This window comes from Pseudophryne corroboree, chromosome 9 (genome assembly GCF_028390025.1).
Source record: "Pseudophryne corroboree isolate aPseCor3 chromosome 9, aPseCor3.hap2, whole genome shotgun sequence".
Lineage (NCBI taxonomy): Eukaryota > Metazoa > Chordata > Amphibia > Anura > Myobatrachidae > Pseudophryne > Pseudophryne corroboree.
In genome coordinates, this window is record NC_086452.1 from 259,649,508 (window position 1) to 259,675,180 (window position 25,673).

The following is a 25,673-nucleotide window of genomic DNA, read 5'->3' on the forward strand; positions in this document are numbered from 1 at the left end:
CAGCCGTGAACTACCGCACTGTACTGTGTCTGCTGCTAATTTATAGACTGGTTGATAAAGAGATAGTATACTCGTAACTAGTATGTATGTATAAAGAAAGAAAAAAAAAACACGGTTAGGTGGTATATACAATTATGGACGGGCTGCCGAGTGCCGACACAGAGGTAGCCACAGCCGTGAACTACCGCACTGTACTGTGTCTGCTGCTAATATAGACTGGTTGATAAAGAGATAGTATACTCGTAACTAGTATGTATGTATAAAGAAAGAAAAAAAAACCACGGTTAGGTGGTATATACAATTATGGACGGGCTGCCGAGTGCCGACACAGAGGTAGCCACAGCCGTGAACTACCGCACTGTACTGTGTCTGCTGCTAATATATAGACTGGTTGATAAAGAGATAGTATACTCGTAACTAGTATGTATGTATAAAGAAAGAAAAAAAAACCACGGTTAGGTGGTATATACAATTATGGACGGGCTGCCGAGTGCCGACACAGAGGTAGCCACAGCCGTGAACTACCGCACTGTACTGTGTCTGCTGCTAATATATAGACTGGTTGATAAAGAGATAGTATACTCGTAACTAGTATGTATGTATAAAGAAAGAAAAAAAAACCACGGTTAGGTGGTATATACAATTATGGACGGGCTGCCGAGTGCCGACACAGAGGTAGCCACAGCCGTGAACTACCGCACTGTACTGTGTCTGCTGCTAATATATAGACTGGTTGATAAAGAGATAGTATACTCGTAACTAGTATGTATGTATAAAGAAAGAAAAAAAAACCACGGTTAGGTGGTATATACAATTATGGACGGGCTGCCGAGTGCCGACACAGAGGTAGCCACAGCCGTGAACTACCGCACTGTACTGTGTCTGCTGCTAATATATAGACTGGTTGATAAAGAGATAGTATACTCGTAACTAGTATGTATGTATAAAGAAAGAAAAAAAAACCACGGTTAGGTGGTATATACAATTATGGACGGGCTGCCGAGTGCCGACACAGAGGTAGCCACAGCCGTGAACTACCGCACTGTACTGTGTCTGCTGCTAATATATAGACTGGTTGATAAAGAGATAGTATACTCGTAACTAGTATGTATGTATAAAGAAAGAAAAAAAAACCACGGTTAGGTGGTATATACAATTATGGACGGGCTGCCGAGTGCCGACACAGAGGTAGCCACAGCCGTGAACTACCGCACTGTACTGTGTCTGCTGCTAATATATAGACTGGTTGATAAAGAGATAGTATACTCGTAACTAGTATGTATGTATAAAGAAAGAAAAAAAAACCACGGTTAGGTGGTATATACAATTATGGACGGGCTGCCGAGTGCCGACACAGAGGTAGCCACAGCCGTGAACTACCGCACTGTACTGTGTCTGCTGCTAATATAGACTGGTTGATAAAGAGATAGTATACTCGTAACTAGTATGTATGTATAAAGAAAGAAAAAAAAACCACGGTTAGGTGGTATATACAATTATGGACGGGCTGCCGAGTGCCGACACAGAGGTAGCCACAGCCGTGAACTACCGCACTGTACTGTGTCTGCTGCTAATATAGACTGGTTGATAAAGAGATAGTATACTACTAATATTATATATACTGGTGGTCAGGTCACTGGTCACTAGTCACACTGGCAGTGGCACTCCTGCAGCAAAAGTGTGCACTGTTTAATTTTAATATAATATTATGTACTCCTGGCTCCTGCTATAACCTATAACTGGCACTGCAGTAGTGCTCCCCAGTCTCCCCCACAATTATAAGCTGTGTGAGCTGAGCAGTCAGACAGATATATAATATATATAGATGATGCAGCACACTGGCCTGAGCCTGAGCAGTGCACACAGATATGGTATGTGACTGACTGAGTCACTGTGTGTATCGCTTTTTTCAGGCAGAGAACGGATATATTAAATAAACTGCACTGTGTGTCTGGTGGTCACTCACTATATAATATATTATGTACTCCTGGCTCCTGCTATAACCTATAACTGGCACTGCAGTAGTGCTCCCCAGTCTCCCCCACAATTATAAGCTGTGTGAGCTGAGCAGTCAGACAGATATATATAATATTATATATAGATAATAGATGATGCAGCACACTGGCCTGAGCCTGAGCAGTGCACACAGATATGGTATGTGACTGAGTCACTGTGTGCTGTGTATCGCTTTTTTCAGGCAGAGAACGGATTATAAATAAAACTGGTGGTCACTATCAGCAAAACTCTGCACTGTACTGAGTACTCCTAATGCTCCCCAAAATTAGTAAATCAAGTGTCTCTCTAATCTATTCTAAACGGAGAGGACGCCAGCCACGTCCTCTCCCTATCAATCTCAATGCACGTGTGAAAATGGCGGCGACGCGCGGCTCCTTATATAGAATCCGAGTCTCGCGATAGAATCCGAGCCTCGCGAGAATCCGACAGCGTCATGATGACGTTCGGGCGCGCTCGGGTTAACCGAGCAAGGCGGGAAGATCCGAGTCGCTCGGACCCGTGAAAAAAAACATAAAGTTCTGGCGGGTTCGGATTCAGAGAAACCGAACCCGCTCATCTCTAGTTTTTATTGCTGCTCAGGGCGCCCCCCCCCAGCGCCCTGCACCCTCAGTGACCGGAGTGTGAAGTGTGTATGAGGAGCTGTGCGCTACCTTGGTGAAGACAGAAGTCTTCATGCCGCCGATTTTCCGGACTTCTTCTTGCTTCTGGCTCTGTAAGGGGGACGGCGGCGCGGCTCCGGGACCGAACACCAAGGCCAGTTCCATGCGGTCGATCCCTCTGGAGCTAATGGTGTCCAGTAGCCTAAGAAGCCCAAGCTAGCTGCAAGCAGGTAGGTTCGCTTCTTCTCCCCTTAGTCCCTTGTTGCAGTGAGCCTGTTGCCAGCAGGTCTCACTGTAAAATAAAAAACCTAAAATATACTTTCTTTCTAAGAGCTCAGGAGAGCCCCTAGTGTGCATCCAGCTCGGCCGGGCACAAAAATCTAACTGAGGCTTGGAGGAGGGTCATAGTGGGAGGAGCCAGTGCACACCAGGTAGTCTAAAAGCTTTCTTTTAGTTGTGCCCAGACTCCTGCGGAGCCGCTATTCCCCATGGTCCTTACGGAGTTCCCAGCATCCACTAGGACGTCAGAGAAATTGTCGTAATGGCGCTTCTATGGGTGCTTTAATGGGTGCAATGTGTGCAGTGCACACGGGCCGCTAGTCCAGGGGGGCCCACACCGCACACACTGCACCCATATTTAATATTTACCTTTCCGGAGTCCAGCATTGGGCACTGCAATTGCGGTGAAAATCGCAGCCAAAATGGCCATCACAAATGTGCATTAGTTAAGCTGGTCTCTGGAACATGGGAGGCGCCATGTTTCCGGAGACCTGCACATGCACAGTAGACTCCAGCAAATGCTGGAGACTACTGTGCCGTGCAAAGGAAGGGGCTCACCCGGAGGTGCATACAGGCTTCCTCCTCTTTTGAAATGCACCTGAATTAGCGGCATAGTTTGGTGGCAAAAATTAGAGGAGAAAAGTTATTTTTTTAGATACAGTAATTAGCATTTTGCAAACTTATTTTTTGGAAATATTTCATTTTAATATCTCGATCATAATAACATAAAATAAATATATTTTTATATTAATATATAAATTTACATACATATACATTTTTTAAATATATTTTAAAATAAACTTTAATGAAATATGGAGTATTACCTTAAAAACAACTTTCAGATGCTCATGCAACAACTGATTGGAAGGACTAATGTTAATGTTCGCCCAGTGGGGCCCCCCTCATCCCCAGCCTATGGCCCTCACATATACCCCATTACAAAATGGGGCCCACACACACTGATTGTGGCCCCCATCACCCCAATGTTTGGCCACTGCATTGAGTGTGGCCCGTCACCCCCAATCCATGCCCCTGTCCCCCCAAACTGCCTGGAGAGACAGGATCTGCACTTGATGTCTCTAGTACTTCTGGACCCTCGGTGACTATGATGGTCATTCAGATCTGATCGCTGCTGTGCATTTTCGCACAGTGGGTGATCAGATCCTAACTGCACATGCGTATGCACTGCAATGTGCAGGCGTTTCGGACAAGCACAACAGGCATCGCCGGCCAGCGACGGGATGTTGCGAAAAAGCTGCAGTGCTTGACACGACAGGCGCTGGATGGCAGCCGGTCCTTCCAAGAAAATAAAAAAATTCTGTAACTTACAAAAATCCAGAATGCCCTAAGTAATACAGTGCATCCTGAAAGTATTCACAGCACTTCACTTCTTCCACATTTAGTTATGTTATAGCCTTATACCAAAATGGAATACATTATTTTTTCCCCCTCAAAATTCTACACACAATACCCCATAATGACAACGTGAAAAAATAATTTTTTTTAGATATTTGTAAATTTATTAAAAATAAAAAAACTAATAAATCACTTGTGCATAAGTTTTCACAGCCTTTGCCATGAAGTTCAAAATTGAGCTCAGGTGCATCCTGTTTTCTCTGATCATTATTGAGATGTTCCTACAGCTTAATTGGAGTCCACCTGTGGTAAATTCAGTTGATTGGACATGATTTGGAAAAGCACACACCTGTCTATATAAGGTCCCGCACTTGACAATGCATGTCTGTGCACAAACCAAGTATTAAGTCAAAGGAATTGTCTGTAGACCTCCAAGACAGGAATGTCTCGAGGCACAAATCTGGGGAAGGGTACAGAAAATATCTGCTGCTTTGAAGGTCTCAATGGGGGTCATTCAGAGTTGTTCGCTCGTTGCCGATTTTCGCAATGGAGCGATTAAGGCAAAAATGCGCATGCGCATGGTGCGCATGTGCTAAGTATTTTAGCACAAAACTTGGTAGATTTACTCATGTCCGAACTAAGAATTTTCATCGTTGAAGTGATCGGAGTGTGATTGACAGGAAGTGGGTGTTTCTGGGTGGAAACTGACTGTTTTCTGGGAGTGTGCGGAAAAATGCAGGCGTGCCAGAATAAAACGCAGGAGTGTCTGGAGAAACGGGGGAGTGGCTGGCTGACCGCAGGGCGTGTTTGTGATGTCAAACCTGGAACGAAACGGGCTGAGCTGATCGCAGTGTAGGAGTAAGTCTCGAGCTACTCAGAAGAAAGAAATTTATATAAAAGTATATATTGGACATGGCGCGGAAATGAGTGGTTCCTCCTAGCTGCTGTAAATTGGAGATGGTCAATCTCCTATAGAATGGATGTGAAAAATGAAAATAGATTACAGCGCTCAAATAACCTATGCTAATAATATGTAAATTTATTCATTTAAAACAAACTGATATAATAGATATCAATAAAATTTGAATACAAAATAAAAATGCTCATAGACCAACTTGTGGATGTATAGTGTGCTCTTTGGCAACAACCTTAGTAAAATAAAACAAGGTCCATGTGATGATAGTAATTGGACACAATCTGATTTTTACCAGGACTGATACAGTCAATTACCCATCAGGTGTTCCGATGTATGGATCTGGATCTGGGTCTTTAATTTGTATAGATGGATTCTGGTTCACAGTCAGTTTGAATTGACACTTTAATGTCCAGCACGCTGTGTTCCGTTAATAGATGAATCCTGAAGAAATTGTTTGTAAGACCAAACTGGAATCGGGATCCTGGTTCACCAATTGCATGAAGATGGGTATGTCCTGGGTCTGAAGTCCAACAGAGCTGAATTAGATGACATCCAATGGCCAAGAGCAGTGTTACCTGACGCGTTTCGCCGCTCCAGGCAGCTTTCTCAGAGGGTAATGAGTGTTCAGATTTTGCCCCTTTTTATAGGGGAAGTGATGTAATCAATCAATTAGCATAAATCATCAATTAAGATCAAACATCGAATTGCAAATCCCTAAAGTGCAGAAACAGCAGAAATTACTAAATAGAAATACTCATAAATTAATATTCATAAAATTAATCAAGGATCCCTTAGAAAAAGACCACGTTTATTAAATAAATTAATTCCCTGTTTCCGGTCATGTGATCGTGTCACCGATCACATGACACTGCTCTTATCAACTTCCTAAAAACCTGTCCGTTCATAGGGACAGCCGTCCGTCACTCCACAGGTCCCGCCGTCCGTCACTCCACAGGTCACTGTTCCTCAGTGAGTCTATTTGAGTCACAAGCAACAGTTATGTGGGAAACCTTTAGAACTCGAGGTTACCCCGAATCATTATTAAAAAAAGCATATGAGGAGGTTCTGCTAATGGATCGATGTGAGTTGTTAAGACCTAAACTAAAACAAGAATCCATTAGTAACGAGAGGGATTTATCGTTTATTTCCACCTTTAACAACCAATCGGGGGAGATTAAACGTATTATTAAGAGAAACTATAATGTTTTGAGATATGATATGGTTTTGAAAGACTGTATCCCTATTGATCCGAAATTCACGTTTAAGAGAAATAAATCCCTTAAAACTATACTTGCCCCTAGCTTTTTGAAACCCTTAAGAAAACAAGCGGAGGGAAATGGATGCCAATCTTGGTTGCCAACTAAACAAAAAGGATTTTTTAAGTGTGGTAAAATGAGGTGTACCACATGTCAACATACAATTAACAAAACTTTAAAATTGCCACGAGAATGGGTACAAAAAGACTATACTATTACAAGTTTCATCAATTGTGACTCCAGTTGGGTCATTTATCTATTAATATGTGGGTGTGATTTGAAATATGTGGGAAGGACCACTCGGTCATTAAAAGTAAGATTTATGGAACACAGGAGGAACGTAATTAATAAAGTCACTAATCATAGTGTACCCAGGCATTTTAATAAACACCATGAAGGAAACCCAGCATCCCTAAAAATTATTGGACTTGAATATATCCCGGTAACAAAAAGAGGAGGAGATAGATTTGCCAGGCTTTGTAAGCAAGAGATTTATTGGACCTTTCAACTAAACACACTGCATCCACAAGGTCTGAATGAGGCCTTAGAACTTAATGCAATTCTTGATTGAGTCTAATAGTTTCTGCTATACCGCTGATGTTATGGTGGAATCAATATTCATAAATACCTAAATTTTCACATATGCCTAATCCAGTGTCTCTTTAAATCTTAAGTGAAAGTGGGGATCGGTAGTATGTGCTCCATATTAGGTTTTGTGAGTCTGGATATGGGTCGGAACTACTAGTTAATGGTTCTGTATATCATATTAGTTTCTTATTTCTGTCTGTTAGGAGTTCCCCCTCCATTCTATTCTTATTTTCTGTCTAGTTATTACATGTATTAGGTTTAAATGATCGTGTTGCTATAGAAACTGTCACTTCCGGTGACTATGTTTATGAATAATTTTCCATCTATAAGTATGTTACGGAAGTCTCTTTTTTTGATGATGGAAACCACTAATTAGTTAAGAGCGTGAATTAATGATCCCGCGATTAAAGAAAACGGGACATTTTGGATATGAGATATAAACGTAGAACTGTTATTAATTATGAGCACTAAGACGTGCCGGGCTTGTTGCCAGGCAACAGGCTACTTCCGGTTATCGTGCACGTCGTCTAAAGCCTTTTTTTGATGTTCCTGTTTCTTTCCGTTACCTAGCAACCAGTCTCCCAGGAAGTGACGGCCGCGTAGTCATGGGAACGAGTCACTTCCGGAGTCCCGGACCCATGCGAACTGTGATTGGGGCGGGACCTGTGGAGTGACGGACGGCTGTCCCTATGAACGGACAGGTTTTTAGGAAGTTGATAAGAGCAGTGTCATGTGATCGGTGACACGATCACATGACCGGAAACAGGGAATTAATTTATTTAATAAACGTGGTCTTTTTCTAAGGGATCCTTGATTAATTTTATGAATATTAATTTATGAGTATTTCTATTTAGTAATTTCTGCTGTTTCTGCACTTTAGGGATTTGCAATTCGATGTTTGATCTTAATTGATGATTTATGCTAATTGATTGATTACATCACTTCCCCTATAAAAAGGGGCAAAATCTGAACACTCATTACCCTCTGAGAAAGCTGCCTGGAGCGGCGAAACGCGTCAGGGAACACTGCTCTTGGCCATTGGATGTCATCTAATTCAGCTCTGTTGGACTTCAGACCCAGGACATACCCATCTTCATGCAATTGGTGAACCAGGATCCCGATTCCAGTTTGGTCTTACAAACAATTTCTTCAGGATTCATCTATTAACGGAACACAGCGTGCTGGACATTAAAGTGTCAATTCAAACAGACTGTGAACCAGAGTCCATCTATACAAATTAAAGACCCAGATCCATACATCGGAACACCTGATGGGTAATTGACTGCATCAGTCCTGGTAAAAATCAGATTGTGTCCAATTACTATCATCACATGGACCTTGTTTTATTTTACTAAGGTTGTTGCCAAAGAGCACACTATACATCCACAAGTTGGTCTATGAGCATTTTTATTTTGTATTCAAATTTTATTGATATCTATTATATCAGTTTGTTTTAAATGAATAAATTTACATATTATTAGCATAGGTTATTTGAGCGCTGTAATCTATTTTCATTTTTCTCGAGCTACTCAGAAACTGCTAAGAATTTTCTATTCGCAATTCTGCTAATCTTTAATTCGCAATTCTGCTAAGCTAAGATACACTCCCAGTGGGTGGCGGCCTAGCGTGTGCAATGCTGCTAAAATCTGCTAGCGAGCGAACAACTCGGAATGACCCCCCAATGAGCGCAGTGGCCTCCATCATCCGTAAATGGAAGAAGTTTGGAACCACCAGGACTCTTCCTAGAGCTGTCCGATGTCGAAGTCAAAGGTATTACATAAAGAGAACATACAAACTACACACATTTAAGTCGCTAGACTTGCAAATACGCGCAGCGAGCACAGCCATATATGGTAACACACGCATTTACATGGACATGCCACAGAGATGGATTCGACACTTATTTCATACAGTACATAATTATAATAATATCAAGCGCCAGACATCATGATGATTTAAAATTATCTAATGAATTAATGTCATGTATGTGTATTATTTGAACGAAACCAGATACACCTGTCATATTTACTATTAAAACAACCAGCTTAATGAGTAGATTAATTTGATACTTGTTATTAAGTTGTAGGACATTGCAGCGGATAATTATGATTGAATGTATAAAAGCTAAAAATCACTTTTATTTGAACAATAAAAGTTCCAAACAGGAAACTCAGGCCAGCCCCTTTGGACGTCCCCAAGGGCTGAGCATGTTCAGCACATACAAAGAAACTAGTGACTCAATCATGAATGAGAGAGAGAGTCCCCTCCCCCAGAAACTAGATAATACCTTGCTGACCACACAGGAAGTTAGTTGCTTTTTGGTCTCAGAGAAAGATGAAGTCTCAGCATGATTTTACAGAGGAAAGAGAGATAGAGAGAGAGTCATATGGAGGGACAAACTTATATGAGAAAGATATGGTATTGTATCGCTGGCATGTAACTGAAACTGCATATAACTGTATGTAAGAAACTAGTGACTCAATCATGAATGAGAGAGAGAGTCCCCTCCCCCAGAAACTAGATAATACTCTGCTGACCACACAGGAAGTTAGTTGTTTTTTGGTCTCAGAGGAAGATGAAGTCTCAGCATTATTTTACAGAGGAAAGAGAGAGAGTCATATGGAGGGACAAACTTATATGAGAAAGATATGGTATTGTATCGCTGGCATGTAACTGAAACTGCATATAACTGTATGTAATTGTATGTTCTAACTGTTTACTGTGTGAGTTGTATTCATGTAACTATAGGTATACTGTACTTTGTAATATATATTGAATCCATATCCTTTTAACAACAAATATATACATCAATGAGCTTTGGAACTCAGATAATGTGTGGGTGTATTGTTTTCTCTTATGGGATGCAGTGTTGTGCGATGTACAGCGCACATTCATGGGATATGGTAATAAGAGTTGCAGGCATTTACAATATATATTAGAGCGGGCATTTTAAATATTTGTGAGAAATCAATTTGGCATTCTTAGATGAGGGCTCTTACGGCATATCAGGGTCTTAATGATGCACTGTACATTACAAACGTGGCTGTAATTGACCGGCTCCAATGGACGCATTGAGAAGCTGTTTAAAATAACATTCACGTTAATGTATTTTTGTGTTATGAGTAAGCCAATGATATGAAATTCAAGGGACAATGCGTTTCTCATAATATTTAAGATGCTAAAATGTATTTTTATTGTTGCAAAACAAGGTTCAAATAAGTCATATTGTGTTTGATTCAGATTGGATTGCTTATCTGTTAAGTAGGGTTAAAAGAACATTTAAAAGTTGCTGCATAGCCTTGATATAGTTTTTTTTTAACTCAGGCCTATAATAACTTCTGATGCATGAATGATGTGTGATTTCTTTGTGACAAAGGAAGCAGCATGGTCTGTCCTCCATTTTGGACTAACCACATGACCTGTCCACCATTTTGTGTAACCCTCATGGATGCGGAAGGGGGAGGAGCAGCGGCCATTTTGGGAAGGTCATTTTTCTAAATGACTGATTTTTTCAGTCTGCTCAGAATAATCAGCTTTCCTTGGTCACATAAAACACCATTTATGAGTTGCCAACGCATTTATTTAACCCATGCCATAGTCAATTACAAATAGTTTCAGCTGGGCCTAGTGAAAGTTAATAGTGAGATGAATACTTAGTGTAAGAATTACACACAGATATAAAAAAAAAGTTTTTTTTTCTTTTACCTCTAGGATTCAGTTAAATCTGCTTGCTAGTTTAGGATAGCCATTGAAATGTTAATTAACCTGTCCCACTACCCTCTTGATTAGGCATATGAACCTCTGTTGATATGCAAATTAGAGACTTTAAAGGAAATGCATTCATTCAGTGTTAGGTTCCTGGTGCTCAGAACAAGGGAGATGTTGCGTAGTGAGTCCAGAGCACCAGAACGTGATGCTGAAATAAGGTGTGGTGTGGAAATAGCCCCTAGCACCCTACCTCCATTGTTTCACCCGTGTGGTCAGTTCACGCCTGAGTGACTATGGTTTCTTGGGCCCACGGCAGCCGCGTTTGAAGGGCGGATTAGGTCTGCCCAACTCCGATGCCCCCAGGTCTTAGAGTGAGACAAGGCGTGAACCGAGACAGGATAATAACAAGGGGACCTCTAACTAAAGCAAACAGAAGGCTAGGGGCTACTAACAACCCTAAAACTAAATATATGTGCGGCACGCCACCAAAGGAAAAGAACAACAAAGGAAATGCTGTCCACTCGCCGACACAATACTGTTGTGTACCGGCGGTGACAGCATAAGCAGAACCCTCTGCAAAACACCAGTAACAAAATATAACCAAAGAATACTGCGGCCTAGGTCGACGGACGCGGCAAAGCCGCTACTCACGGAACCGGTATTAATACTGGCAAACGGACAGGAACCCCCAATGTAGCCGACACAGACTCTCAGAACCGGAGGACAGGCAGAATCCCAAACGACATACCGGTGGACACCAAGGACTTCTGGACAGGAACGCTTCACGGCAGTATTCAGTAGGTGTGTACTGTGTGGGGGTTCTATGAGAGTCAAGTGATATATATTATATAAATATATATTATATTTAATATTATTATAATTATGTGTATATTTATATCAGTGTATATTCTGCAGGATAGCTATCCAATCTGAATCATATCATTTAAATTATTGATTATTGCTAGAGTCATTATAGATCTGTGTAAAATAGGATACAATAGGATACATTTGTTGCTATATAGGTAAATTTATAGGTAAATCTGAAATAACAGTATTTTAAGGAAGTAAGCGTAAAGACACAAACGCAGTTCTGCATAAAAGTTTATACAGAACAAGTTATGTCTAGTGGGCAATAGTAATTAGTATTGTTCACATTTATAGAGCTGTGTGATTTATTGCGGACGCAGGGTTTTGTACACGTGTCTCGGACAAAGTAAAGGACTGCGCACGCAGTGTAAGAGACACGCATGGTCGCATGTTTGCGCAAAGTGCGTAAGAATGCGGGCGCTGAGTGCAAATTATACAATAGTATCATTTAGTTCAAAGGTGGGATAGTAGACATTTAATACAATAGCACATAACTATCAGATTTCAAAAGCAGGTTACTCTAAATTTAGTTTAAAAACTGTATTGCCTCTGGGGTAAAGCTGCCTATCTGAATGAAAATATTTTCTGTACAGAAAAACCAAAGTGTATTTGAGTGAGTGAAAGCGGAGCGAGTGGAACTGAACCCAGAAACTGAAGTGGTCTGAAGTGGTCTGAAGTGGTAACACTGGGTTAGTAGAGGCCCGGTGGCGTAGGGTTCGCTACCCTGCGTTATTAGGAACTGAAGTGGTCTGAAGTGGTCTGAAGTGATCCCATACAAACTGAAGTGGTCTAAAGTGGTCTGGAGTGGTCTATGCTAAAGTGGTCTACAGCAATTGTAGGGCATATAGATAACTAGTATCTATAGGCTGTGCTATTGCATCGCATGTCCGTTTGTTCTGCACAGCACAACGTGATACCATTGTGTCATATGCACTGTGGAAGAGCATACGCAGACGTGATTGTATAGACAAAGGGGTTTTTCTTTGATAACGTCGGGAAATCTCCCTGGTGGGCTTCACTGGAAATGGTGAAGGATAGTTATCTAATTTCTCTGTTTTTCACCCTACAAACAATTCCGGTAGAAAGATACCGAAAAGGAATTTTTCGCTGCCTCTCTCAGGAAAATATTCCAAACAGAACTTCCACCGAAAGAAATTACGGTGTTGTAAGGTCTGATAGGAGCCCTAAGTTGGGTACATTGCGATACGCTACCAACAGTGTATCGTTGTACTGGCCAGCGTGGGCGAGAGTGGGTGGAAGCGCTCGGAGAACTTTCACCGTCGCCTTATATTGAGTATTTTGGTGTTTGTGGGAAAAGGCCCACAATTATGGGAGCCAGTTGCTCAAGTAAGGGACGTTTAACCAGGGTTCAGGTTGAAGAGCCGCGGCCCAGGGGGTCAGCGAAGTTTAAAGGAAAAAGTATTATGTGTGGGAAATATGGTCCACACGCTGAAGACTTTTTGTCTGAATGGGAATGTATGACTGACAAAGATAGGGAACCATTCCCTAAGGTGAGCAGCTTTGAACCAGATGTATTGCAGAACTTAAGGATAAGAATATGTCTGATAAAATCCCCAAAACAAAGGGTCAGACATACAAATTGTTTAAACCTGTGACAGCAAGAGGGGTTGATGAGTTTGATCCTAAGGTATTGCAGGTGGTATGTCTAACCAAAGTCATATAAGACAAGAATGGAAATATAAGAACTGTTTGAACTTGTAGCAACAATAAATAAGTAGGAAGAAAAAAAAAAGAGAATGCAAGTATACCGCCTTATGTAGATGTGGAAGCAGTTACGGCCAGCATACAAACTATAGAAAATAATAAAAATATGAAAAATATGACTGTAACCTATATATGTACTAATGAATGTTGAAGTTTTATTTAGGAGGAGAAGGTGACCTGATCGTTTTCATCCATTTCTCATGCACCCAGAGGAGTATCCAACCAGTAAAAGAAGAGCAGTAGCCTGTGGGGGAAGTGGCTGAGACCAGTGGAACAGGTAAGTATGGTATCATTCGTGTACATATATAGTAAAACCCAAAAATAAAACAAACAAAAAATCAAGAAAGTAACATCAGAAATGGAGAAAAACCTGTCCGCACATTAGTATTTGCCAGTAGGAAAGCGGACAGAGACAAGGTAACCCCAGGGTATTTCTTTCAGTTACCATATAAGAAGTATTCATTCCTAGTAATGCCGCTAGTAAAGATGAGCTTGGAAATGTTTGTTGGACCACGTACAGTCCCTTAATACGGGATGAGAAGGATTGAATGAAATACTTCGCATGACCTAGAAGCTTGTTAAAAAAAAATTTGTTTTTGTCTTTTGCAGAAATAGGAAACTCTACATCTGGATAAGACCACTGGTAAACACTAATTCGGCAAATGGGAGGTGGCTGTCTCTGTGCAAATGGACGGGCTCAATAAGGCATTGAGTGTCAGGGTGCAGACTTCTTTGCAAAATTGGAAAGGTCACAGTAGCTAATCTTAGATAGTGTGCTATTAAAACATCACCAGAATAGTGTTAGGCGCAGAGAACAACAGGTGGAGAGGTTGAGGACGGTAAGTATATTGGCACATACAGGAAAGACCCATCAGTCCAAACCCCAGATCCCTAATGGTCAATAATATGTTACACTTGTAGGAAGGAAGGGCATTTTGCCAGAGATTGTAGGAGTAGTAGGACACATAGTCAATATAGATCCGCTAGACAGAAAACACAAGCCACATTATTAAACACATAGATGGGACCAAGGGACATATAGTAAGGAATCATAAGCCATATAGAAAACACAGATTCGGTTAATGGGAAGAACAGAATAAATGCAACTTACTAATGTTACATTTTGCTGTTCTAGATGCATGTCCATCACAGGTAGAGAAAATTAACTCACAGATACCAGGTTCCCTATGAACTTAGGATGGACAGGACACTGGATTGATGGCTGTGATAGTCCCAGTAGAGATAAGACACACAGAATTTTTTTTTAAGGAGTATAGACAGTAGAGAACCACTTCCCCGTAGTGCCCAATCCAGTTGTCAAATTTTTATAAAATCTTCTTCACCTCTACAAACTCATCTGTCACCAACCTCTATTCTGTTTCTCTACAGTTTTCCTCTTCATCTTTTGCATTCACACAGGGTGGTACAATACATGGACCCAATTACAGTTCAAACTCCACATGCCTAGGTCCTTCAGAGTTCTGCCCAAACCCAGTATATCTCAACAGCACGATGACACCAGTATTACTGCAGTGTGCCTTGTCATGCACAAAGGGTGGGGAATGGGAATACTGGTGAAGGGAAATTTTGTATAGACACTGATATGTCTGTTGGTGAATGGCAAACCTGACATTTTCTTTTTCATTTTCTTCTTCCTTCTCTCCTCTAGAGATGTTTCTTTTTTCTTTTTGAGTTATGCTCATGGTACTCTACATTGCAAACACACGATAGTTAAATTAAGATACAAAAATTTGTGTTCCCTGCAGGAAGAGGTAGTCTGGAGGACAAAGGGGTATGGCCAGGAGTCCTCAGGACTGTGGGCAGGTGGACACAGTAAGCCAGTAGCCCCCAGAGCATACCTTCCAAGTCTAGCTGAGGTGGCACACGGTCTGACTCATCCAGGCAAAGAGGGTAGGTGCAGGCTGATGAGAGCCTACTGGTGTGCGCCAGGATTCTATTCTCATGCAGGTAAGAGAGCAATGACCTGTCTTACTTGCTTGAGGAAGAATATTGGTAAAGCAATACCAACAGAACCATCCCATATCCCTCCTGCAGACGGATCTTTTCAGGAAATACAAATCGACTCCGTACAGTTAACACCCTTTAGGAATTATTGTTATGTATTGGTGTGCACTGATGTTTTCTCAAACTGGGTAGAGGCATTTCCTGCCACCACGGATGCTGCTGTGTTTACCGCAAAGGAAAATTGCGCAGAAATTTGTGTGTAGATAATGGTACCCCTAGAAGTAGGAGCAAAGCCTGAAATTGTACTATTGTGATCATAGATACTGCCACTAGTATTATGTAGCTTCGGAACCACTCCCAGATCTTCACTCGACGAATCACCCTCTTTAAAATTTGTTTTGGTTTTGGTATTTGTGTTTTTTTTGGGGGGGTTTTGGAAGACAACCTCATGTCATGATTGATCTGCACAATGATCAGAAATACACCAATGAGGTGACAGTACAGTACCTTGTTGAGATGAGCCAGCATTTGAGAACTTGACAAAAGAACTTGAAACTGTTGATTGCTGGTATGCCAAATGCTAACTGTATTGATTATGAACCAAGAGACTGTGTGATTGCCCTTACGCTCAGGTTGCCTAATAGACAGGTGGGAAGGACCATACCAAGATTTTTTGACAGCACTAAAGGTCGCCGAAAGAAAGACTTGGGTCCACTCGTCCCACTGCAAGAAGGTAGCTGACCCAGAGAGAACTCGTGACAAAGTAGTTTATTGCTCACATTCATCGAGTTTGTGTGTTCAAAGAGCAAGGTGGAGAGCAAAGTGAACTGTGTGTTCCAAGTGAACTGTGTGTTCAAAGAGCAAGGTGGAGAGCAAAGTGAACTGTGTGTTCCAAGTGAACTGTGTGTTCAAAGAGCAAGGTGGAGAGCAAAGTGAACTGTGTGTTCCAAGTGAACTGTGTATTCAAAGAGCAAGGCAAAGAGATCGCAAAAGTAACACCAGAGACTCTGTTCCGTGAAGACTGAGAGGCGGCACTGTTGAACACTACCTGAGCGTACTAAAGGACTGCAGAAAGACCAGTCATTATAATTGATTTGTTATGAACAAGAGTTGTTTTGTTCTATTTCTCTTTTCTCTCTTTCCCGCTGACAAACATTTTCTTTCAGGATATTCTATTTTTGCGAGTTTTTTTTTATGAGGAGTCGAGTGTGGGACTGGAACTGGTTCTGTAGGAAGGAGTGATCTCCTTATAGGATCCCAGGATTAGCCGATCAGTTTGTTAAAATCAGAGAAAAAAAAATCAAAGGTCTAGTAGTTATAGAGTTCAGAGGTAATCAGGAACAGTCAGACAATGGCTATTCATACATTGCAGATAAAGAGCTCATTAATATATGTGGAAGAAAGGTTTATGAGTGGCTCTCCCCGAACTCCGAAGGTTTATGTTATTTAGGAAGGACACTACTTATAACCCTTGTTCAATTATTAAACAGACCTAGCATACGTACCAGAAATGGAAACAATATTCAGAAAATGATAGGAATATGAAAATTTTATATGTCACTGTCACGATTTGTTTGTGTCTTCTTCACCTACCCAGCAGAACCTCAATTGAATCCAAACATCAGTGTACAAAGACGTAGGTACATATATGTGAAATGTTCATCGCAAATCAGACATTATAGGCCAAAGCACTGTCCCAGCATACTCTATAGGTTGAATGTTGTCCCACACCCAACCAGTGGTCCCGTGACCGCCGAGTGCTTATAGAGGATGTCTCGTCCTCCCCAAATATAGTCAAGCATCTGATTTGCGAAATGCATACATACTTGTGTCTAGGTCACCGATTATGGTATGAAATATTTTTTTCTTATGTTAATAATTGATGGCAGTTGCTGTTTACTGCCAAAGGGTGGACTGTCGAAGTCAAAAATATTACATAAAGAGAACATACAAACTACACACATTTAAGTCGCTATACTTGCAAATACGCGCAGCGAGCATAGCCATATATGGTAACGCATGCATTTACACGGACATGCCACAGAGATGGATTCGACACTTATTTCATACAGTACATAATTAGAATAATATCAAGCGCCAGACATCATGATGATTTAAAATTATCTAATGAATTAATGTCATGTATGTGTATTATTTGAACGAAACCAGATACACCTGTGATATTTACTATTAAAACAACCAGCTTAATGTGTAGATTAATTTGATACTTGTTATTAAGTTGTAGGACATTGCAGCGGATAATTATGATTGAATGTATAAAAGCTAAAATCACTTTTATTTGAACAATAGAAGATCCAAACAGGAAACTCAGGCCAGCCCCTTTGGACGTCCCCAAGGGATGAGCATGTTCAGCACATACAAAGAAACTAGTGACTCAATCATGAATGAGAGAGAGTCCCCTCCCCCAGAAACTAGATAATACTCTGCTGACCACACAGGAAGTTAGTTGCTTTTTGGTCTCAGAGGAAGATGAAGTCTCAGCATGATTTTACAGAGGAAAGAGAGAGAGAGAGAGAGAGAGAGAGAGTCATATGGAGGGACAAACTTATATGAGAAAGATATGGTATTGTATCGCTGGCATGTAACTGAAACTGCATATAACTGTATGTAATTGTATGTTCTAACTGTTTACTGTGTGAGTTGTAGTCATGTAACTATAGGTATACTGTACTTTGTAATATATATTGAATCCAAATCCTTTTAACAACAAATATATACATCAATCAGCTTTGAAACTCAGATAATGTGTGGGTGTATTGTTTTCTCTTATGGGATGCAGTGTTGTGCGATGTACAGCGCACATTCATGGGATATGGTAATAAGAGTTGCAGGCATTTTGCAATATATATTAGAGCGAGCATTTTAAATATTTGTGAGAAATCAATTTGGCATTTTTACCGGTCATCCAAACTGAGCGATCAGGGGAGAAGGGCCCTAGTCAGGGAGGTGGGAGAGGAGAACCTTCCAGAAGGACAACCATCTCTGCAGCAATCCACCAATCAGGCCTGTATGGCAAAGTGGCCAGACGGAAGCCACTCCTTAGTAAAAAGCGCATGGCAGCCCACCTGGAGTTTGACAAAATGCATCCGAAGGACTCTCAGACTATGAAAAACAAAATTCTCTGGTCTGATGAGACAAAGATTGAACTATTTGGCGTGAATGCTAGGCGTCATGTTTGGAGGAAACCAGGCACCGCTCATCACCAGGCCAATACCATCCCTACAGTAAAGCATGGTGGTGTCAGCATCATGCTGTGGGGATATTTTTTAGCAGCAGGAACTGGGAGACTAGTCAGGATAGATGGAAAAATGAATGCAGCAATGTACAGAGACATCCTGGATGAAAACCTGCTCCTGAGCGTTCTTGACCTTAGACTGGGTCAACGGTTCATCTTTCAGCAGGACAATGAACCTAAGCACACAGCCAAGATATCAGAAGAGTGGCTTCAGGGCAATTCTGTGAATGTCCTTGAGTGGACCAGCCAGAGCCCAGACTTCAATCCGATTGAACATCTCTGGAGAGATCTGAAAATGGCTGTGACCGATGCTTCCCATCCAACCTGATGGAGCTTGAGAGGTACTGCAAAGTGGAATAGGTGAAACTTCCCAAATATAGGTGTGCCAAGCTTGTGGAATCATACTCAAAAAGACTTGAGGCTGTAATTGCTGCCAAAGGTGCATCAACAAAGTATTGAGCAAAGGCTGTGAATACTTACGTACATGTGATTTCTTAGTTTTTTATTTTTAACAAATTTGCAAAAAAACTTTTTTCACATTATCAATTTTGAGGGATAAATGAATTTATTCCATTTTGGAATAAAGCTATAACATAAAAAAAGTGAAAAAAGTGAAGTGCTGTGAATACTTCTGGATGAACTTTACTCCTAGTACCCACTGGGCCCACTCACTACTGAATAAACCCACACAAACAAAACAAATTGGCTGATCCTGGCTCTTCAGTCCCAGCTCAAACAAATGCTAATATGGGATTACAGCCAACGATTGCACCCACGGCTTCTGGGATATGCCAATGCCGACCCCACCACCAGTGCCGTAACTAGACATTTTAGCGCTGTGTGCAAGAAACCGCATAAGCGCCCCCCTCCCCCTATACAAACCAGGGCCAGAGTGCGCCGGAGATGCACCAAAAATATAGGGGTGTGGCTTCACTTGTTAGGGCCGTGGCCACATCGCTCCATTTTACACAATACGGCAGGCATAGTTCCCTTTTTACACATTACAGCAGGCAGAGTCCCCCTTTTTACACATTATGGCAGCCAGAGTCCCCATTTTTAAACATTAAGGCAGCCAGAGTCCCCATTTTTACACATTATGGCAGGCAGAGTTCCCCTTTTTACACATTACGGCAGCCAGAGTCTCCCTTTTTACACATTATGCAGCAGAGTCCCCCTTTTTTACACATTACGGCAACAGAGCCCCCCTTTTTACAAGAGAGAGAGATATAATTATACTTACCTGCTGTGACCAGCCAGCATGCCTCTCCTTCCCACCCTACGCTGTGCTCTTTGCAGTGCAGGGCATTGTGGGTGGGCTGGGAGAGACACGTCATCACATGTATGTGAGGTGTAAGGTAACATGTATGTGAGGTGACATGTATGTGAGGTATTAGGTGACATGTGAGGTGTAAGGTGACATGTATGTGAGGTATTAGGTGACATGTGAGGTGTAAGGTGACATGTATGTGAGGTATTAGGTGACATGTGAGGTGTAAAGTGACATGTATGTGAGGTGTAAGGTGACATGTATGGGAGGTGTAACAGGTGTATGCTTACAGTACTGGAACTAGAGAACATAGCACAGCTTGCTGGAGAACATCAGGACACATCTTTAGTCACTAACCTGAGGTCCCGCCTCGTGTTCCTCCTCCTCCGCGTCCACGCCTGTATAACTGGCACTTTCATACCGATATCACTCACAGCTTCCGACGACAAACAGGCCGCACTGAGTCCTGCGGATGCACATAGCCCCGCTCACCCTTGTCAGCAGTGCCAGGAGCTGAGCGGCCGGACATCCCCGCTCACCCTTGTCAGCAGCGCCAGGAGCTGAGCGGCCGGACATCCCCACTCACCCTTGTCAGCAGCGCCAGGAGCTGAGCGGCCGGACATTGACGGGGAGGCGGGGTAACGCGCAGTGCACACTGCATACAGAGCAGAGGCGGGCAGGAGGCAGCGCAGCTGTGATTGACACTTTAGGGCGTCCTGCATCTTGTATAGTGGGTGCGCTAGACGCTCAGCAGCAGAGGGCTGAGCGCACACCACATACAGGTCAGTGGCGCAACAGCGGCGGGTCACTTGTGATGATTGACACGTGAGAGAGCGGCCATGCGGGTGGTGCTGCTAGATGGTGCGCCCATAGTGCATTTGCGCTGTGGGCAAGGCACCATTGTCCACACCTAGTTACGGCACTGCCCACCACTAATCGCCGCAGACACCACCCGGACACTTATAAGTACTGAGGTAAGTAAAATGACCAAGACAGGCCTGCTGTTCCTGCTGTGCTCTGATCAGTCCCTGTTGTGTGAGCTGGTCCTCTTTTTCCTTCCTCTACACACTGCAAGGCAAGCTGTGCATGCGCAGTAAAGCCACAAAATGCAAGAAAACTGCAATATAACTGTGAAACATATATGGAAGACATCGTAAATGCAACAACTTATTGAAGTTTATTTTAAATTGATACTTATGCAGAAAATATCAAATTAATTGAAGCGATAATACACGTAAAAAGTACAATATTTACAGGTCTGTTTTGCAAATAATGATACATCTCCCTCAAAATTACTTGGTAATGTTTTCACAACCAGTGTTGGACAGGGGCATGAAGGGCCCACAGGGTGAATGCATGCTTTAGGGATCCTTGCTCCGGGCTATGGCTAGCCTCCAAAGGTAGTGTGGCCAGCCACAACAGATGCTTGGCTAACCTTTAGAGAGTGTATGATCTAGGCCCCTTGATAAATATATACAGTAAATACTGCTAGTGCATGCATGATAATGTACAAGATTGATAACTGCAATGCACTGTAGACAATACAACATAGGGGCTAATTCAGACCTGATCGTAGATGTGCTAAATTTAGCACATCTACGATCTCTTTCACAGACATGCGGGGGGACGCCCAGCACAGGGCTGATCCTTCCCGCATGTCTGGCTCTGCCCTGCCACACAGGTACAAAAGCATAGCACGGCAGCGATGCTTTTGTACCTGACGAGTAGCTCCCTACCAGCGCAGCTCCTACGCTCTGGCATGGATCCTGGGTCGCAGCGGCTGCATGTGATGTCACGCAGCCGCCGTGGCCCCCCCCCCAACAGTCCGGACATGCCTACATTGTCCGGACCATGCCCCACCAACGGCGTTCTGATGCCGTTGGCAGGACCCCTCCCGCCCCGCAGCCACCTCTGCCTGTCAATCAGGCAGAGGCGATCTCAGCCCAGAGATGCTGTTAGCAACTCGCTGGGCTCCCGGGGTGCGCACGCGCAGTGGGGCCACTGCGCACGCGCACTCCACAAAAAGTTTCAGACTGCGATCGCAGTCTGAATTACCCCCTTAGTCCTGTGCAGCTTAAGGTAACATATGCATAATGTACAACTCAAATGCACAGTCTGGAACCTGCAGTGCCATAACTAGACATTTTAGCGCTGTGTGCAGTGTGCAAGAAGCAGCATCGGCGCCTCCCTCCCCATACAAAACAGGGACAGGCGTGAGCAAAAAATATAGGGGCTTGGCTTCACGGGGAAGGGGTGTGGCCACAGAGCTGCCTTTTGCACATTACGTAAGGCAGAGTCTCCGTTTTTTACACATTAGGCAGGCAGAGTCCCCCTTTTTTACACATTATGGCAGCAGAGTCACCCTTTTTTACACATTATGGTGGTCATTCCGAGTTGATCTCTAGCCGCTTTCGTTCGCTGCGCAGCAATCAGGCCAAAAATCGGCAATTCTGCGCATGCGTATGTGGCGCAATGCACACGTGCGACGTACTTTCACAACGGCCGTTGCAGTTTCACACAAGGTCTAGCGACGCTTTTCAATTGCACTGCTGGCCGCAGAGTGATTGACAGGAAGTGGGTGTTTATGGGAGGTAACTGACCGTTTTCGGGGAGTGTGTGTAAAAACGCAGGCATATCACATACAAACGCAGGCGTGCCTGGGGAAACGCAGGCGTGGCTGGCCGAACGCAGGGCGTGTTTGTGACGTCAAAACAGGAACTAAATAGTCTGCAGTGATCGCAAGCTAGGAGTAGGTCTCAAGCTGTTCAGAAACTGCACAAACTTTTTTTGTAGCAGCGCTGCGATCCTTTCGTTTGCACTTCTGCTAAGCTAAGATACACTCCCAGGGGGCGGCGGCTTAGCGTTTGCACGGCTGCTAAAAGCAGCTAGCGAGCGAACAACTCAGAATGAGGGCCTATGGCAGCAGAGTCCTCCTTTTTTACACATTAGGCAGACAGAGATGCACTTTTTTACACATTACAGCAGCAGAGTCCCCCTTATAATACATTAAGTGGCAGAGTCCCCTTTTTACACATTAGGCAGCAGAGTAGAGCCCCCCTTTTTATGAGGGAGAGAGAGATAACTATACTTACCTGCTGTGACCAGCCGGCATGCCTCTCCTCTTCTTGCCCTACGCTGCACTCTTCGCAGAGCAGGGCATTGTGGGTGGGCTGGGGGCAGGGCTGGGAGAGATGTAATCTCTAGGTGACATGTATGTGAGGTATAAGGTGACATGCATATGAGCCTTTAGGTGACATGTGAAGTGTAAGGTGACATGTATATGCGGTATTAGGTGACATGTGAGGTGTAAGGTGACATGTACTGTATGTGAGGTATTAGGTGACATGTGAGGTGTAAGGTGACATGTATATGAGGTATATTAGGTGATGTGAGGTGTAAGGTGACATGTATGTTAGGTATTAGATGACAAGTGAGGTTTAAGGTGACATGTATATGAGGTATTAGGTGACGTGAGGTTGCAGGTGACATGTATGTGAGGTTGCAGGTGACATGTATGTGAGGTTGCAGGTGACATGGATGTGAGGTATTAGGTGACATGTATATGAGGTGTAACAGGTGTATGCTTTCAGTACTGCAACTATAGAACATGTTGGGTCTTGTAGTCCCAGCACAGCTTGCTGAAGCACATCACTGCTACACATGCTACAGTCATTCACCTGGGGTCCTGCCTCGACCTCCTCCCCCACTTCCACACCTGTAAACCCGACACTCTCATACTGACATAAATCACTCCACGCTGAGGCTTCACCCTTATAGCAGCGCCAGGAGCTGGGCGGCCGGAAAGTGAGGGGAGAGGTGGGGTAATGCCCAGTGCACACTACATCCAGGGCAGAGGTGGCCGGGATGGGGCGGTGACTGTCACTTGAGAGAGTGGCCTTTAACTTGTATAGTGGGTGCACTCACCGCTCAGCTGCAGAGGATCTGAGCGCACACCACATACAGGTCAGTGGCGCAGGAGGCAGTGACTGGTGATGATTGACACTTAAGAGAGCTGCCGTGCAGGTGGTGCTGCCAGATGGTGCGCCCACAGTGCATAGGCACCATTGGTACACACCTAGTTACAGCCCTGGGAACCTGAACCCTAGAGGAGGGGCTGAGCCAATAGGCAGGCATCCGGTCTATAGATCTACACTAAAAAGGTCAACCGTCAATAGGTCAACCACTGATGGTCAACATGCATTAGGGTCAAAAGGTTGACAATCAAAAGGTCGACAGGGTCAAAAGGTCGACAGTCAAAAGGTCAGCAGGGTCAAAATGTCGACACATGTTTTTTAAGTTTATTTTTACAATTTTTTACAACTTTTGCTGCATTTACTATCCATGTCACAAACTATTACCTTTAGTAACCTTGTGGCAAGCGGAGAGGAGGGAGCTACCGTGCCTGAAGCGTTTGAACAAATTGGGGTAAAAAAAAAATGTAACAACACAAAACTCCCCAATTTTTGTTGTTGACCTTTTGACCCTGTTGACCTTTTGACTGTCGACTTTTAACTGTTGACTGTCTTTTTTAATGTCTAACTTCTGTATCACAACCCAATAGGCAGTGTGGCCCACCAGAGGTTTCCCATTTTTTTTTGTGTCGTTTTCTTTTTTAAGTGATTGGCAACCCCAATTAGTGCATCGCGAGCGAACTTCGGGCAACGTGCCTTGCTCTGCGCTCGGCACAGGTTACTATTCCCAATCGTAGTCCACGTGGATTGTAAAGTATTAAAAGTTAAAAAAAAGTTGTTGTTTTTAACTCATGTCGACATGTTTACGTGTCGACCTTTGCCATGTCGACCTAGTGACCATGTCAACCTAATGCGTGTTGACCAACAGTGGTCGACCTAAGTGCTGTCGACCTAAAGACCGGATACCGTTCAATGGTTCTTCTCAATTCTGGGGTCTTTGCCTGCCTCCCATGGTAACAGGACTCCCAATCCAGGGGTGCAGGCAAATATGTTTTAGTATAATCATGGTAAATCACCTTAGAAAATCTAAACAAATGCCTTGGTTGGTATAAACAATTTAATCACACATGAAACAAGAAGCATAAAAGAAAACCATTTGCAATAATGTATAAGAATAAAGGAAACTGAAATCCTTCGGTCACTAGCCCGCAGACACAAAAATATAAAATCATTGGTACTTTCTGCAATGGGGTACACTGTGATTCCACAGGGAATTGCATCGGGGTGTAGAGTTGGATCTTGATCCGCAGCACCAACAGGCTAAAAGCTTTGACTGTTCCCAGGATGCATAGCGCCGAATCCTTTATATCCCCGCCTCTGTGCACAGGAGTTCAGTTTGTAAGTTGGTGCCTGCAGTGCAGGCAGCTAACAGGGAGGGCTGCGCTAGGCAGCCCTGATAAGAGCTTTTTGAAGAAAGAAGACTTCAAGGGCCACAGCACTGGCACTTAGAAGTACTATACTGTATGTCATGATGACATATCGTGCTGCGGCTCCATCACCTCCCCCAGCAGGGCTGTATACTCCTGCGCCCTGGTACATACAGCGGAGCACTCCGGTTACTTCAGGCACACACTCGCGGCGAGTGGACTCACAGGTCGCGCGTCTGGTGGTGTCATCTGCTCTGCCTGTCACTACCGTAACTTCTCTGAAGGAACCAACGGATAAGCGCCTGGAGGGTTGCTTGAAGTCTATTTACACTCTTGCAGGAGCTGTGCATAGGCCCACTATTGCGGCTTCTTGGGCTGCAAAAGCTATTGAAGCCTGGGTTCAGGAAGTTGAAGCGGAACAACCGTCTGATTTTCCTGATAATGCTAGACAGTGTCTTTCATATATTATTACAGCCTCTCATTATATTCAGGAGGCGGCATCTGATGCTGGGGTCCTGGCGGCCAAAGCGTCTACTA